At 46.3% G+C, this 16,180-nt stretch overlaps 1 protein-coding gene across 11 annotated transcripts in view; it reads left to right on the top strand.

Annotated features, from left to right (window-relative positions):
* TSPAN18 (tetraspanin 18) overlaps window positions 1-16,180 on the top strand; it is a 110,911-nt gene that overhangs the window by 26,280 nt on the left and 68,451 nt on the right. Inside the window, exon 1 of one of the 11 annotated variants that reach the window (XM_083838750.1) lies at window positions 7,775-7,876. The exons of the other annotated variants lie outside the window; for them this stretch is intronic. The gene's annotated coding sequence lies outside the window, so the exon portion shown is untranslated. Of the gene's footprint in view, window positions 1-7,774; window positions 7,877-16,180 lie in introns of those variants that run through there. 11 annotated transcript variants of the gene reach the window in all.

Here is a 16,180-nt window from a genome sequence, read left to right as displayed (position 1 = left end):
TTGGTGGTGTTGCAGTTGCAGAGATGATGTCTGGCTCTATCAGCCCTGTACTCTGGGATAGCTTAATGAAGCTCTCTAGCTTCCAAGCGTGATACCTAAAGCAAGCTTAAAGGGTAAGAGCGTACCACTGAGGAGAAGGATGCTCATAGCTGCTGAACTTGCATGCCTCACATGTGAGAACCACTGAGACTGTCTGATTCAGCCAGGCTTAAAAGGCGCTGAATGAAGCGGGTCCTTTCAGGCACATGCAGGAGTCTTCCAGGGGACCTTGAAATCGGTGTGGCCACAGCTGCCTCTAGCCTAATGCACATGTGGTGTGCTTAGCATGGACGTTCTCTAAAACTTCTGTTGCGTAGTTTTCAGCTTCCTGCTCCATTAGACCTCAAATCACTAATTGCAATGGTAGCTTTGTGGCTGTAGTGCCTCTTTTAGAAGGCACCATAAACACTTTACATTTGCTGGATGACTTAACTGATGTTACTCTCCTCTTTACAAGAAGAGAAACAGAAGTACAGAGGGAGGGGAAGACAAGTGTAAAGATGTGTAAAAGCTATTTTTACCCTTGACTATGTACCACGCTGAGGAGATGCCAGCAACAGTGTTTAGAAGCCTGCTTCTGGAACTGGAAGCAACACAGCTGCATCAGGGTGCCTAGTAAACAGAGCCTCAAAGAAGTTGGGTGCGGATTCACTTAGCTGCTGGAACCTGGGTTTGCATCTCATACAGCACTCCTGTGTCTTATAAGCACATTGCCTTGTGCAGAGCCAACTGCGGTGTGTTTGATTTGGCCTGCTGCACGTGCCACAGATGCAAGTGTCCAGCAGTAGAGCTTGGGGTCCCCTTTTTCCTCCCCAACCCTCTCTCCATTGTGTGTGGCTTTGTGTGGTGATTTGCTGTGGTTCGGTTTCATTTTGGTATGTTTTTTCTCCACTTGAAGAATATTTTTGGCAGCCTTTGGTCCTTTAGTGGGCCCTCACGCTACCAGCCACCACAGCTGTATGTGCACTAAATGTGCTTTGTTATCTGGGTTAAACACGGCGTTCAGTCTTTGTGAGCAATTCACATTTCAAACCCTTGACTCCAGCTGTTCTGTTTCTGCAATGGCACCGAGGCTGGTGTTGTAACTCACTCCGCTGCTTCTGCTGGCATAGCACTTCAGAGCCGTCCCCGATCAGATGCGTCGCTCCCCGTGTTGCAGCGCTGATGGTGAGGCTGTACGTGAAGGAGCTGCTGGCTGATTTACAGAAAGCACACTTTTGGAGGCTGAGAGCAACTTCCTCTGGAGGGGCTGGTGAGCAGCAGTCCCTGCCCGCTCCCCTTCCCCAGCACGAGCCCTGTGCAGCGCGGTGCAGCCGTGGGGCTGTTCCCTTGCCTCACCCAGCTCGTGGCTGCACCCGCCCTGCCTAATGCAGCCCTCCGGGCTGACACCCGTGGGCCTGCTTATTTGGTATTTTGAAGCTGTAACTTAAATATCCCTCTAAGAGCCCCTTCATGCCCTACCTTGGATTTATTTACCCATTTGCACAGTGGCGAATAGCAGTTTCTCCCTAGAAAAATTACCCCTTGGGTCTTTGCATCCTTAAAAATAGCTGTCCTGGTCTAATCCCCCTTCTGCAGAACCCTCTGCCGAGGAGGTACAGGACTTTGTAGGGGATCTGCGTGGGAGAGGAGTGAATGCTTCACAAGGGGGTGGGATGCTGAGCGCTTGGGTTCATCACCCGGAGAGCAGGGCCCTGTAACCTGAGCGTTTTCTGGTGAGGGGGCCTACTTTGGAAATTTATGAAAGTATGCCATTAATCCAAACACTAGCAAAGTGAGTGTAGCACGAACATATCTCAAGCTACTATTATTGCTGCTGCCAGCTACCATAAAAAGCTTTTCTAGACTCTATTAGCAAGTGAACAGAAGGGATGTCACAGAGCTGTCAGGCCCAGACTGTCATCCTGGTCTCACCACGCTCAGGAGTACATGACATGACTGAAACGTCCCTGTATCAGAGCTGATCTAAGGGTCTGTCTTTCCCTTGCCTCCTCTGACTGCAATGCCTTCTTTCAGTAGCAGTTGGAGATGTTGGGATTAGCGAGCGTTCACCATACACTAGTTCTCCTCAGCTGTAGGAATGGCCATGCATAGTGCAAGCAGAGGTAGCCAGTCTTGTTAAATTATAGCTTTAGGAGAGACCACATGGAGAGGTTTATAATTGAGGCCAACAAATAAGCTCTGTGAGAAGCACAGTACCAAAAAGCAGAAAATATTGAGAAACATTTTACTTCTTACCCTCTTGGCATGTTGCAAGAAGGCCTGCCTCATGTTACGGGGCTTCAGTTATCTATGACAGCAATCTTTCTTTATTTGGTTGGATTAATCCACAGATGCTCCGTGCAAAGTATGGACACACTCTGCATATATACACCATTTCAGTTAAGATCACTCCAGCCTGTAACTCGGTAGAGGAAATCTAACTGCTTTCAGTAAGAGCTGAGTAAGGCGTTAGCCTATTTTTGAAAGAAAACTTAAATGACTTTGTGTAGGTAGAATAAAATAGTTCAGTTCTTCAAAGATCGAGTCCAACTGCCTGACCTCTTTAGGGCTAACCAGGTGTTAAAGCATATTATTGAGGGCATTATCCAAATGCCTGAGACAGGCATGGGGCATCAACCACCTCGCTAGGAAGCCAGGTGCAGTGTTTGACCACCCTCACATTAAAGACATTTTTCCCAGTGTCCCATCTGAACCTTCCCTGGCATGGCTTTGTGCCATTCCCAGGCATTCTGACTTTGGTTACCAGGGAGAAGAGACTGGCACATCCATTTCTGCTTCCCCTCAAAGGGAAAAATCTTGCAGTACTCTTGTGCCTGTCACAGAAGTTGCCTGTTAACTACAAGACACAAAAGTCAGGAGAAAAGAAAAGTTTGTGGTTTTTTTTTTTAACTAACTTTAACAATCAACTTTAACAGGAATCAGCAGCACCTGAGAAAGGACAGTGAATAGGAAACTGTTCAGGTGATCTGAGGAACCAGGATCTCTTTGAAGGAAAGACAGATGCTCAACGTGAAATTCCTGGTTAACTTTCTGGTGTCGCAGCCTTTCCAGGGTAGATGGCTTGTTCCTAGCCTTGTTTGCTGTTAAGCATATCACGTTGTGCATGTTTACAACTGGATCACGCCTCTGGGCATTTCTCAGATGGCAGATCCCAAAGAAGCTTCCTTTCCTGTGTTGAAAATTAGGAAGGGGCACGGTTTCTTCTGTTTTGTTCCAGATTTATTTATTTTTGAGTTGCTTCCAGTGGCTCAGGTCTGTCAAGAGCATAATGCTGGCGGTGAAGCATAGTAATGCCAATATTTTAAGCACCGTAATTCACAGCTTGCTCATAGTGAAAGTGCTGTCCACTTACACTCTGTTCCAAGAGATTTGTGGTAGAGAAAGTCTAGACAGAGCCCTGGCTTCCCACCTACATGGTTTTGTAAGTGGAAATGTGATGGCTACCATTATAGCTTGTACTGGGGTCTCCATGGGTTAAAACACAAATCTAAATGCCTCGGGTTCGGTTCTGGCTAGGGCTGGGATGGTCCCAACAGATGGTCCCAAACAGCTGGAAGTGCTTTCAGATGTCTGGAGTGTCACAGGAGCCAGGGAGTATCCCTGCCTCGTGGGTAAGGGAGCGCTGCTCATGCCATCGCTGTGTACCTTTCCAGAGACAGTAGTGCCAAATACATGTGACTGGCTCCCAAAATCACATAGCCCTGCCTTGAACACAGCTTCTAGCAGGATCCTTTGAAAGGGAGGTAAAGGGGAGAAGATTGGTGCTTTTCTAGCCCTGTGAATAAGCCACTCTGAACTGCAAGCTCCCTGAGAACCCTTCAGTAAGGACCGTGGTCAGTAGATGGCTCTTCCAGTTTTGCTGTGGTCTGCCTTCAGCTCTCATTGCCTGTGATGAGATTCGTACCTGAACAAGGGCTTTGGTCACCCCGTTCAATAATAAAAATTGAAAGCTAACTTCCTGATGGCTTTTTGCTTCATATTTGCTGCTGCTTCCCATCATTAACAGCAGTAAAGTGGCATGGGGTGAAAATCAGCACTAATTTGGGAGCTTGATTGCCTGTGTAATAAGCTTCTCTGTTATTCTTTGGCAGGAACAGCAGCTAATATAAATTTTTTGCTGTCACTTCTGGATGGGCCGCGTACCAGCATCAAAGTTAATCCCTCAAAATTATGTTCCATTATAAATCTCTCTTCACAGATGAAGTGGGTGCAATTAGGCATAGAGGTCCAGAAATGTTACAAAAAAAAAAAGAAAAAGCTCTGAAGGACAAAAGCAGTCTGCCTGTGCATTGTGAAGTGGTGTAGCATCTTGCCAGTCACCTCCACGAAACAGAAGCTCGTTGGCCACAGCATTCCTGGGACTTGCTTGGCAGTGACAATATGTTAGGAGTTGACCAAGTAGATCTTTCACCTTTTTGTACCTACAAGGTAGGGTCCTAGGAGTCATCTGAAGCTATTTGTGTAAGTTATCCCACATTTTTTTTCTTCCAAGTACACACAGCATATTTAATGTCATTATTCCTGCCTGAGCCCTGGGAAATCAGAAAAAGATCATCAAGAGTCTGGTAATAGGCTGACAAAATCCCCAGCATATTTAATTAGAGATTATTCTTTTGATGTTTGGGTTTATTTTGATGCTTGTTTTTTATCAGGTTACTCTTGGGTAACCTTCTGTATACTGAACAACTTCCCTGCTTTCATGAATGTCAAAGACCCTCAAGGTTTAAATGTACTAGCATGGTTAAATTACTTTCATTGTTAAAGCTTAATGCTAATATTTGGGGGGGGGGGGGGGGGAGGTTAGAAAAAAATGGAAATAGCACCAATGTTGTGACACACTGCCTGTTCTGTGGGCTGTAGTATGACTGACTGTCTGCACTCAGCTTTGTAGCTGTAAGCTTAAAACTGGAGCCTGCTGAAAGCCCATTCTTGCCCCTTTCTGGAAGGGGATGATAGCAATGACTTAGTTCCTGTTCCAGTGCCCCCTGCCCAGCGTGTACCTTGGAAATACAAGAAACTAAGGTGCATTTCTGTTCGTGTGCAACACAAACTCTCCTTTCATCCCTGCCTTCTGCCTTTTTCTTTGGGATGCCAAATAGATGTTGTAAAGCCTACCCCGAGAATGGCGCAGGTTATGCAGAGAACTGCCAGCTGTGGCACTGAGCCGCAGGGAAGGTGAAATGCGGACTAAGAATGCGCCGATGTCGGGTTTTCCTGATGTGACCAAGAGGAGATTTAGTCTGTGAACACAAGTACTAGCATAAATCACTAAATGGATTTTACCAGCCATGGTGATTTTGGCCTGTTTTCTCAACTTGGAGATAGACAAAGAATGCAACGCAGCATCTTCTTTTAAAACGTGTGACCAGCCAGCAACTGAGTCCTACGGGACCCTGGAGGCTACAGGATTAGAAGTCTTGACAAGCTCAGAAATAATGAACTAAGGTCAGTAGTTGATGCTGAGCTATGGCTAGTGTTAACCACAGAAATGACTTCTTCCTCGTGATGTCCCAGAGCAACGCCAGGCTGCTGTTTGGGGTGGCAGAGAGAATTCAGCTGCGTTGCACCCCAAAGGGGTTGAGCGGTGACTAGCTGTCATATACAGAATCCATCATCTGTCGTGAGGGATGTGACTGTGAAGTAGCTGACTTCTGAAAACAAGCTTTCCACAGATACTTTTTCCCACCCAACAACAAAGGTCTTGTTTGGGAATGCTTTTTGGCTGCAGTCCTCGTGACCCCCCTGGGAAATGCACTGTGCATTTGCTTGCACTCACCAAAGGAAAAAGTGAAAGTAACACAGCTGTAGTGATTTACTACAAAGTTTTGAGGCTAATTGCCTCATATGTTTAATTAATAACTGACACATTCTGTCCCTCAAAGAGCTTGGAGAACTTCCATCTGGACCCCTAGTGATTACAGCCTGGAAGCCATCCTTGTAATTAAGGAGCAGGCTATAGGAGGCCTGTTCCCATTATGGGCAATTAATGCGCTTGCTACTTTTTTTCTTCCTTTCTTACCAAAGGACTGAGAAACTAGGGCTCAAAGGCTAATCTGACATAAAACCTCGACTGAAGAGGTGCTTTGTGCTAACCTGTGGTAGAATGACGGGGTTATGTTTTGGCGCCAGCACTCTTTCTTCCTACGGGCGGCCAGGAGGCAGGTTCTCCCAAAAGCAGGATGTCTTACACCAAATAGAAGTATTTGTTGGTCAATATTAATCGGCCATTCAAGGAGCAGATTTTCCCGAAGAACTGGGCAGGGGAATGTTTCTGCTGTGATTTCTCTCTTTCCCTCTCGCTCCTGACTTGAAACTTGTGCTGGTTTTGACAGCTGCTCATCTGCAACGACTCTGGCTGGCTCCGAAGCCCTCGGAGCAGAGGATGCTGTGTCTTTAAGCCTTCCATACAGTGCTGAAATGTTATGACAGAGCATCTCACAGGGGGATGCGGTTTCCGTGGCAACCTCACACTGTAAGATAAGCAAACTGTTTTTTTTTGGTGTTTTTTTTTTTTTTTTTTAACTGAGAGGTTCAAGAGCGAGGAAGGAATGAGGCGATCTGTCAGCGGGCGAGACTTGAAAAGAGGAAACCATGTCCATTAATCCTGCAGCCCTGGCTGCTTTGTGTTTTAATTAGCGAATGTTATTACGGCAGACAGCACGGGCGCCTCACCCTGTTGTGGGTTTTTGAGGGCTTTTTTGTTTGTTTCTCTTTTTACATCCCCAATTAAAAAAAAAAAAAAAAAAGGCTTTTAAAAAAAAGCTTTATTAAGGCTTTGAATGAAGGTCTGAAATAAAGAAGCCTCACGGTCTGTGTTCAGAGCTGCTAGCCGGGGATGGAAAGTGTAGCATGGCTGGTGGGAACAAATCTGCTATTCTCAAACTGAGAGAACCCCTTACATTTATTTTGCCCGTCTTGCCACTGATGTTTGGCAAAATGGAAACCTCCCTTACCCCTGTCTCCTACATATCCATGGCAATGTGAAGTACAGCAAGGGAGTTAATCTCAGGTTCATCCTCCGTAGCCTACCCAGAGCCATTTCTTGTTACAGAGCTACATTGCCTTCCTCTGCTATTGCTTTAGGGCAGTCAATACCTTTGGGGTCAGCAGTTAGCCCCCAGGTGAGAGCCACTTGAGCCCCTACAGAGAATGCAGGACGACGTGCAGGCTGTGACAGTCAGCGGTGTAACGCCAAGGAGAGGGAGTAGCAAGAAGGCAGCTCCTGCCCGGGCTGGGACGGCGTCTTAGCAATCGGAGACTCTCTTGGTAGCAGCCAGTGCACCAGCTGGGTAGGAAACTCTGCTGGTCTTGTAAATGCGCTGTGCGTAGGAGTTTATTATGGAAAATATTTTGACAACCATCATTATTTTCAAACTCGTCTACGTGTCATCAGAAAATTGGAGTTAAAGTAAATGTTATCTCACCAGCGGTCTTCTCTGCATAGTTTCCGTGTCCATCCTTTGCAGAGTACTGCCTGCTCCTCGCAGGGAATTAAAGCCTGCTGTAAATCTAAATGTGGAATGAAAAGAAAATTGCTCTAGTCCTATGAGAAATGAATATATGAAAGACATTCTTGACTACTTTCCTATAAGCAGCAGTATCTTCGCCTGTGTTTCAGGGGCTGGTGCTTACAAGGAATTCTTGTGATTGTAGTTCCTTTTACTTTCCTGCCAATGTCACCTTCAATGCTCTTCCGCCAAGATTTATCTAAATATTTTGTTTTCCGAATTAGGGTGCAGAGCCCAAATGCAGTAGTAGAGGTGTGCTCCTCTGCTAGTTTGAATCTTCTCCACGGTGCAAGAGGTGGAGAACTAACTTCTGTTCCTGTGATTAGGTATGAGATTATTTATTTATTTATTTGTTTATTTATTTATTTATTTTAGGGGGGAGGGAGAAGCCTGTGTCCGTTTCACCCTCCAGCCTCTCGCCCCTCAAACATTACACTTGTTTGTTTTTATCTCTTTATTTACTCTGTTTAACCAGTAGTTTTTCTGGGGATTTCACAATTCATAAGCCCAGCAGAGTTGCTGCTCTTTCTCAGGTACACATAAGGGTTTGGGGATTTTCCTCATCCCTGCAGTTTTCTCCATTGCTGTTGTCTGCTGTTTCTCTCTGCTCCTCTGCCCAGAACAAAGCAGGCGCTAGTATATTGAATAAACCAGGTGATATGTTTCTTAGCTAAATACTGAACATTTTAGTTGTCACTCAGGTGTCTTACAAATGGAAGAGCATCAGTAGAAGGGTTTGAAGGTAAACAGCATCATCAGACACTGCTTGTGCTGGCATACCTTTCTGTCCAGAAGCCTGGGGCTTGCGTTCATCCTGTAGCAGCTGTGCTTTCATATGACCTTACTACCTGTGATTCTGGTGTTCTGACCAACTCAGGAAAAATCTGACCTGCCAAGGAGAAAATGATGGAAGTCACCCCTTGACACGTGTTCCTGCATGTGGGAGCTCTTCCATCAGGTGCCATGTGGACAGCCTCCATCTTTTCCTTCCTCCTTCTCCCACCCCACTTTGCTGTTCAGCCGCACAACACTTGGTGGGATTTGCAGAGTAGGGACTTTATCCCCAGATGGGAAGAAGAAGCCCAGAGAGGCTTCTTAGCCAAATAACTGGGGAAATCTGTGGTAAAGCAGGGCTCCAAGCAGGCTGTCTCACAGGAGCCATGCTTTCCCACAAACCACCGGACTTTCCCCCTGCACCAAGATAAGCATCAGTGGGAGCAAATGCAGGAGAGGAAAACCCTCTGGTACTCAGGTATTGCCCGGTACTGTAAACTGACTGTATAAGCCAACGTATTTCCCTTGCTGTTTGAGGTTGCAGTGGTTAGAAGGTCCTTCCAATGAGCCCAAGCTCTTCAAGAAAAGTTCAGCAAAGCAAACTGCAGGTTGAAGTGGGCCAAACAACCTCAGAACCCCTGATCTGGGCTCGAGTAATTCCTCCCGAAATGTGCTTTCTCCTGCGTGTGCAATCCACGTAGCTGGAGTAGCTGTTAGCGAAATGTAGAGTCGGAAGCCAAAGAACTGTCAATGGGAATTCAGGGCTGGGGCAAAGTGGTATTTAGCCCCCTGTCGAGTAAGCCATCAAATGCTGTAGCTGACAGTAAGCAGCAGCAGAGGCAGCTTCAATTTCTTCGGAGACCATTCTCTTCTTTTTCTTCCTCCTGAATGTGCAGGTGAATTCAACACTTTGGTGGCCATCAGCTTTATGTAATGGCTTGATTTAAGCAGCCTCCATGTCCAGCCGTTAATCTTTCAGCAATTAGGGAAATGCTCCTGTGTTTGCCCTGGCCTTTTTGGTTACAGTTGGTGCCCCTGAGCCTTGGGGTGGGAAGGAGCAGCTGGAGAGCATTAGGCTCTGCTCCAGCTACGATTTCCAGAGGGCTGGTGCTCCCTGCCTAACTCTGGCTGTTTTAACTGATCGCTTGCCGAGTCATCACTTTACAGTGTTTCCTTCCCACCTTGTTGTTTTTACTTGAGCCCCCACCCCTCTTCCTGGAGGTGATGAATTGCTCGTGCATTTCAGTAGTTTATTCTTAGATCGAGAAAAGAAATGTGTGTGAAATAGCAGTGGCTACAAGAACTATCTATCAGTTGTGCCCGGCACCCGATCGATAGGTAAATTTCTGACCATGAAGCCATTGAGACACAGTCTTCTAAATCAATAGTAACAAATGTAATCCATCTGAAAATCTCCACCCTTTAACTGCTTGCCAGACAAACTTTAAACAAACCTCTTTGGAAAAAAAAAATATCAGGGACCTTAAGCTCTCCTCCCCGCATGTTGGTGATCCCAAATTACATCCGTGCGTCTGCACACGTTGAGGAGCGTACGCCTCACTTTGGGTCTATCCCAGCTGATTCGGAGGAATTTCGCTTGCTACTACACTTGCATGCTAACTCAGCCTGGAAGTCGTTGAGGTTTGCAAATGCAGAGCTGCTGCTAGCGAGGAGCTGCCTTGGCGAGGCTGGGGAGCGGGGCTGGCGGCTGGCACCGAGCGCTGGCAGCGGGGTTGCACCCTGCAGGGCCGCTGCCTCCGGGCGCTCTCCTGCAGCAGCTAGGCTTGCCCTGGCTTACCAAAGCCTAGCAGGGAGAAAACACACGTGAGACCCCATAACCCTGTTGTTACAAGGGAGCGTATGATCTTGAAGCAAAATTCTTCCGTGTAGCTTTGTATTCAATTTGCTGGTTCAGCACGGAGCGTGCTGGTGCATCCTGTTTACGTTCAGCTCTGTTTTAGGTTTCCAGCATAATTCAAGAACGTTGTAACTATGAATGCTTGCAATAATAAAAAAAAATCGTATTCTTTTCCACAAAATAATTAGTCGGTGTGGAGCTTGCTGTTTTGCAGTAACTTAAAGGCTTTTACTAATGTACAGAATTTTTTTTGAACAATTAAAGATGGCTGGGAGTTGTATTTGCGTTCCACAAGTAATACTAATATAGTATTATTTTTTTTAAACCTCTCCAAGCAATTTCCCTCAACATTTCCCCTTCCAAAATAGGTGAAACGTGTGTGTGTGTGTACATGTCTGCTCTTTACCAAAATATTAAAGAAGTCTTTTGATGTTACAGCAAGCCATGGCCACAAAATAAATGAGATGAAAAAAGCTAGGCCGATAGGTTTCATGACATAAATGAAACACAGCTTGGAGGGCAGGGGGAACAGAAAAAGGAGCCAGTATTCCTTCTAGATAAGGCCTCGGCATGAAAATGCATACAGCAAATGAATTTATTATTGAAGCCACATACATCAAAGCCGAGGTGACCGAGAAATGCTCTGGCCTAACTTACAGTTGTTGTCTTTGCTATTATTAAATGTCATCTGGGGTTGTGCTGCTAGACCAGGATATTTTTCCAGTCTGGGGTTTTATAAATCTGATGGAAATGGTCTTGTCTTCCCAAACCCTTGATCTTTGTGTTGAGCCTGTACGACTGAAGTGAGCCGCAGAGCTTGGGCTGGCCCAATTGCACTCTTAGACAACGACAGCGCAGGGCCTCAGAAAGTGAGGAGACACCAGCTTGAGCAGAAAATGGCCTCACAGCCTTTGGCTTGTAATTCAGAGAAAAAAGAAAGGAGCATTTCTCTAATACAAATATTTTCTTTCGACTCTTCCAGTTGATGTTTTTTGGGGGGGGGGGGAGCTTTCTTCAGAAAGAGCACAAACCGAGCATACATCTCCATTGTCTTTTAACTTGCATAAAGATCTTTGAGGAGAGCAAACTTTCTGAAATGGAAGAAAAAATTTGGTTTGGGAATTGATCGTGAGTTCCTTGCTATCAAGACTGCGCTAGAGCCAAGACAAAGGTTTTAAATTTACAAAATCCGGAGATCTTTTTTTTCCACGAGATCTGTTTAACTTGAATTTCTGGTTCTTTGGGAGGTGGGGTGAGGAAGAGGGCCTGCCCAGTCTCATGCACATTCATTCATTACAAGGCTGTAGTGCTCAGCTCTTCACAGACCTCTAAAATCATTGTAAGTAATTGGGTTAAAGTCAGCATTTATCATACTTAGTTACCCTAGATCTAATCGTTCTTTCCAGAATTGTTTGCTGAATTGCTTGGCATGTCTAACCTTATCGGCCCCGTTAACTTCTTATCCCTGTTTGACAAATCTAATCTCTATTTTTCCTTCTGCAAGGAGAGAGAGAGACATTCTTAGAGGCTTCTGTTACTTGGTGTGCAGCTAGCCAACAGATGTCCTAGAAACTTTGCAAAGGATGGTTGCAGCTGCTAGAGAATACCTGAAAGGGTTTCAGGTTTAATGGGGATGGAAAGTAGGTTTTCTTGTCTGGATAGTTTCCTCACTTACTCAGTTTTGTCTGCTGTAGGTTTTGTAGGCTAGTTTTGTAAGCTGTTTTGAAAACAAAAATAGAAATTCTGTTAAAGTTAACTGAGGTTAGCAGTCAGAGATTGCTAAAACAAGTCTAGAGCAAAGGGGGGCGCGTGGTATATTGTGCCTTGTGCAACCCGTGCCATCATGTCCTGCTTGAGACATTTTACGCTAAGCTTATAAAATCACTCTTATTTTCTGGGAGTATGCTTGAACTGCTTTACAGGAAAGCAGTTAGAGTTTGGTGCCCCAGCTGCACCCTAGGGACCTGATTTTTCCCTCCCTCAAACCAGGATTGGCATCACCAATGCAAATGGAGTCATGGGGCTGTGAAGCTGAAGTCAGCAAGAAGAAAGCCTAGCCTGTATGCTGTATCATTCGCTCAGTTAGGGCTATTCTCTCTGGACTTGTGTATCCTGTCCTTTTGGGATTTCAAGGAGACTGCAGGCACATGTGGAAGACCTATTGTCTGCCACAATTGGGAGAAGTTTGATTCCCTCCCTCTCCCCGTGTGTCTGCATGCATAATTTTACATAATTTCTGTCCCGATGCATAGTGCTGTCATTTGCCACCTTGACTTCCAGCGTGCTCAGTACAGCTCAGTGAGATGGAGGATTTTTTGGTGCCATCAGAGGGAAAGGAGGCTCAGCCTCTGCAAGCTCTCCTTGTGTCCCTTTGCCTCCAGCTCCTGGGGAAGGACTCGGCATCTGCTTCACCCATTTAGTCCAGAGAATGTAGGCAGTCCAGAATGTACAGACCCAAATGTAAACCTTAAATCACAGCTTGAACATAAATGCCATGTTTCAGACCATGTCCAGACCTAACCTTAAGACCTCTGGGCCTGAAGTTACCTCTTTGTGCTGGGTTGCTGGCCCTGCTGCTGATGACTGTCCCAGAGCCAGGCTGCAGCTCAGAGCCGGAGGTCTCTCCTGTGCAGCAGCAGAGAGGCCCAGGTGCCTCTTCTCTTGCTGCCTCAGGGAGGCCAGAAATGGTGAATGTGGTATGGGCCAGCCCAGCTGCCACCCAGCCCCTCGTTGGAAGCCAACTGTCCCTGCAGAGTGTCACCAGGCCTGGGCTATGTCTCTTTTTAGCTTGGGAAGTCCTGCTGGCTGGCTCCAGACTGGTGCTACGTGGTGTTGATATGGCTGGCAGCTACAGTCAGCTGCCCAGAGGCTCCGAAAGGCAGGATCCTCATCCAGAAGATGCTGATGGGTGTAGCAGCACTCTCCCCAGCCTCCTGAATGCGTCCAGCAGCACCCACGACGCTCATGTTTGGAGGAGAGGCAGCAAAAACTCAGTTGTTCTGCTGAAGGTCAGGTAGGGTGAAGTGGCATAGAGCTACAGCAGGGGTCAGGCAGTCTTTCTCACCTGGTGGCGATGTATGAGATGAAGGAGGTGGGAGACAGGAGGAACTGCCCTCTGAGTAAATCCAGTGTTTTGTGGAGAGAGTAAAAACTCCAGACTTTCCAGTGGATTTTAGGTGTTATGCCTTAGAAACTGAGGAATGAAAATATGCAGGGTTTAGAGCCATGTAGATTTAGCGTAGTTCTTAGCTTTATCAGAGTGATTACCAGGGGACGGGAAAAGTGAGCTAGAGAAAGACTTTGTGTTCAGGGTCAGCAGGAGGTTTCTGTTCTACCAGCACCAGTACTGATGGATGCTTGTACCTGTGGCCTGTGCATCCAAAAGTTATGTGCACAAAGGGCAGATCTGGTTGTTAGTCCTGGGGAGGCTTTGGAGAACACTGTGTAGCTAGCTGTGGTGTCTGCACATGTGGATGGATCTCTGCTGTCTGTCTCCAGCTCTTCTCGGTGGGAAACTGAGCCAGGTTCTCCTTCCAGTAATGCTTAGAGCACTTCCCTAGGGGTAGATTCCCCACCCCCAGTTTTCATTCTGGTGTGCAGTGGGAGCAGCACATGATTACAGATCTAACAGCTTGAAAAAGCCCCCAGGTCCGTTCATTCCTATTTACTGCTATTAGATGAGGGCTTTAGCTCACCCTCGCTTGTGGCCAAGAAGCGTGAAGTTTGCTTTTGCAGGATGGCACCGGCCTGGCCAACAATGTGGAGCAAGTTGCTGCAGTTGCTAGCTACCATGAAGGACTAATTTGGCAGGTGTGTATCCATCAGATACGGGGCTGCTGTACTGCATGGCACCGGCTGTGTCGGGGCAAATTTTCTTTCCATTTACCTGATTCTATCCTGTCCTAGCAAATTAAGATACATTTGCAGCTAGAATCCCCCAAGTTTGGAGTGCCTGGTGATCACACTGCAGAGGGGTTCCCATCTCTACTTTTGAGGCAATCACATTAAAAACAGCCTCCTTACCAAAGGAGAATCAACATACTCCAAGCTCTTCTGGTTCCCCGTGAGCTGTGCTCGGTTAGCTCCAAATATTCTTTGAACATTATTTTCTTCAAAGCTCATTTTTGAGTAGAGTGATTTGAAAAGCAGGGAGAATTACCGTGAAACATTTCTCTTCTCTCTCGTTTTGGTTGAGAAAGTTTGCAATTCAAAATGTTTTGACCAGCTTTGTTTTCTGAAAAGAGGCACCAAATATAGATGTATTCTCTCTAGTATAGGAAAGGTAAAAGGATGCAGTGCTTTGACAGCGATCCATCTGCTGATTGCTGCATGTACCAAGTGTCAGGATGAGATTGATGGCCTTAGAATATAAATCCACTGAGGCAGGAAGAGTGCCTTCCTTTGCTTTTCTACAGTGCAAAGTGTGTATTGTCTGTGCTGAGCAAGTGCTGAATAATAATGAGCGACTAGTGCTTGCGTCCGAGCGGAGGGAAGCGAGCCCTTGCCAGCCAGCCGTGGGGTAGGAGCAGTCATGGTTATTCAGCTCAGTTTGAGCCAGCGGCACACTTTTTTTGCCTAAACTGCTTCATCTTTTCTTCCCAATTATTTTGAGACCTAGGAAGATGCAATCTTTTCTGTGCAACTTCTGCGAGGTGGATATTGTTAATTTTAAAGCCCGTACAGTGGTAAGATGTGAGCTCTAGTGTTTTGGCTTGGTTTTAGTTCTGAGAAGACCTTTTGGCTAACAAATACCAGCTAGGCTTGTCACTGGGAAAAAAAAAAGTCATTATCACTAAAACAAACAAATAATCTCTCCTCATTCCAACTCTTGTTTTGAAGAGGATGAAGTGTGGCAGGACTTTGCACAACATCAGAAGATCAAAAGAGGAAAAGTCCTTGCAAAAGCCTTGTTCCCTACCTCGGTGTGCCTGGATGTTTCCCAGCCCATCTGAGGCCAGCAGCTGTGCCTGCATAAGACAGCAGTGTTTGTCTGGCTCATCCCGGAGACAGCAGTGAATTTGCGGTTTGTCACCTGAGGCAGTGACCAGGGTGAGGAAATCCTAATTTCCACCTCTCAGCTAGATCTGACTGTGGACTTGTTTGAAAGGGTGTCTGCTGCAGTTCATACCCCCAGGACCCAACTGGAGCAGATGCAGGAGAAAGATGAGGGATTCTGCCTAATGCAGCTAGAAACTCTTGACAGTACCCAGTGGCAAGAATTCCCTGGTTGCTTTTGCAGTCTATTCCCTGTTTAATGCAGGGATTTGTCCTTGGTGACTGCCATCCAGTAGAGAGCTGGAAGTCTGACTTCAGATCATTGAACAGCTCTGTTTCATGGGTGTTTGGGGTCTTGTTTATTATCAGCTGTGTTTCATTTTGGAAACATGATCAGATCCCAGAAATATAAGGCTCCTGTTTCCTTTGGGAAGGAGAGATTTGTAACTGTACATGTGGTGGCAGGTGGTTTCTGGCACCATGTTTTTCTTTCACATGTTTATGATTTTGACCAGGTTTATGGCTGCTATTTGTAAAATCCTCTTCTCATTATGCTAAAGCACTTAAGACTTTCAGGGCCTGCCACCTTTTTCTATTTTCCCACGTTTCTTTTTCTCCCCTGCCACCTCTGTAGTCTCTGCTGCGTGCTGCATGAACCCAGTTGCAGTTAGTTGCCTGCGCCAGGGAGCTGACGTGGACGTTTTGCTGGGTGCCCGACCTGGGTGGCTCAGCCTTGCTTGAGGGAGCAAGGTGGTGGTTGCTGATACGTGAAGATTTTGGTTCTTCGGTTGATGAGGAGGTTGCTGCTCCAAGTGCCCTGGCTTGGACAGAACAGGCTGTGCTTACAGACCTGTTGGGTACCATGTTTTCAGGACAGAAATACAGGAGAGAGAAAACACCTGCCTTTTGTTAAGAATATAAAGTCATATTTAGAGATTGCTTTTCTGTCTTGCGATGAGCATTTTGTGAGTTTAGAGGCATTTGAGTGCCTATTGATGTTTGA

This window comes from Anser anser, assembly GCF_964211835.1.
Source record: "Anser anser genome assembly, chromosome: 5".
In the NCBI taxonomy this organism is placed as follows: domain Eukaryota; kingdom Metazoa; phylum Chordata; class Aves; order Anseriformes; family Anatidae; genus Anser; species Anser anser.
The sequence above is the reverse complement of the archived record's forward strand: the minus strand, read 5'-3'. Positions and strand labels throughout refer to the sequence as shown.